Source organism: Notolepis coatsorum, assembly GCF_963971535.1.
Source record: "Notolepis coatsorum genome assembly, chromosome: 11".
NCBI lineage: Eukaryota > Metazoa > Chordata > Actinopteri > Aulopiformes > Paralepididae > Notolepis > Notolepis coatsorum.
This window is the reverse complement of record NC_140175.1, coordinates 12,780,827-12,782,432: the sequence shown is the minus strand read 5'-3', so window position 1 is coordinate 12,782,432 and position 1,606 is coordinate 12,780,827.

Here is a 1,606-nt window from a genome sequence, read left to right as displayed (position 1 = left end):
CGAGAGACACTGGTATCGAATCCGGCTGTCAGCGTTGCCTCCGGCTTGGGCCGTCCGTCATACTGGCTCAATTGGCAGAGTCAGCGGGAGGGAAGCCGGTGGTGGGTGGTAGTCCGATTGTTGTAAACAGCGACTCCTACAGGTCGGTCAGGGCGCCTGCACAGCGAGGACAGGAGATGGCGAGGGTAGTGTGAGCCTCCCACACGTTACACCTCGCCAATGTCCACGAGTCCGCGCTGGCAGGTGAAAAGAAGTGGCTGGCTGACTCTGCATGTATCGGAGGGGACATGCGATAGTATCTATCAATCCTCCCTAGACCGACCAGTGGGGGGAACATGCGAGCAACAATCAGGAAAGGGGAGGGGGGAATTGGCACGACTAAATTGGGATGGGAGGACAAAAAGTGGATAAAAAAAAAAACACCACCATGCTGTGTTAATGTTCATAACGGCAAGAACATACATTAAATGGTAAATGGCTGCATTTACATAGCGCTTTTATCCAAAGTGCTTTACAATTGGTTCCTCACATTTTACCCATTCACTCACACACCGACGGCGGAGGCGACCATGCAAGGTGCCAACCTGCTCATCGGGAGCAATTAGGGGTTAAGTGTCTTGCTCAAGGACACTTCAACACGCTGCCCGGGACGAGCGGGAATCGAACTGGGAACCTCCGGATTACCAGACAACTGCTCTACCTCCCGTATACTGTTTTTCTGTTTGATGTTTCTAACTTGATGTCTTTTCTGCACTGTATGTTCTTACCGAGTAGCTTTCGGAACATTCTGAGGTTGAAAGGGATCAAGGGAATTCTTTCTAGAAAGTGCTTCACGACCATGAGGTATGAAAAAAGCTAGTATTTCATTTCATTTAATTTCAAACAGCCACATTGACAGCTGTATTCACGGTAGCTGAAAGGTTATCCGCGGTACAAGAGGTTTTATTGACATTACATTTGTGAGAGTGGATACGTCGTTAAACTTTGCGACGGATCCTCTTTCGCAAATATAACGTTGATAGAACTAAAGTGTTGTGTCGCGGACTCCTTTTTTCCGACATTCTTTCGTGTATTTTTACAAGTAGGTTTTCGAGACACCGGGTTTTGCGAAACACACGGGAAGTGAACAGTAAAAGGGGGGGGGGTATTTATCCTCTGCGCGGAAACCACAGTGGTGAAAGCGAGTGTCAGTATAATGGGTTTACATCGTGGGGGAGGGGGGGGGTAAGGAACATACACGGGAGGAACACGTTCTACAAAAGTTCCATATCGCTTTAACGGATCTCTTTAGCTGTGACTCACGGCCTCTTTAAAAACCATAATGCAAAAATCATTCTAAGATATGAAAAAAAAAAAAAAAAAAAAAAAAACTGCATCCGATAACTTTAACGGCAGGGACGGGGGGAAAGAAAAAAAAGGAAAAACGTCTGCCCCGACAGTCGATATTAAAAACATGCAGAGGGAGACGAGCGTCGGGCCTTCCTTCCACTGCCGGGGGAGAGACTTGCGGACAGCTGCGGCCGGCCGGCGAGACCACTGTTCCCCCCTCTGTGTCTTTCCCCCCACCATTGATTTGTATATGAAAACATAGCTCTTTTATTCTCTC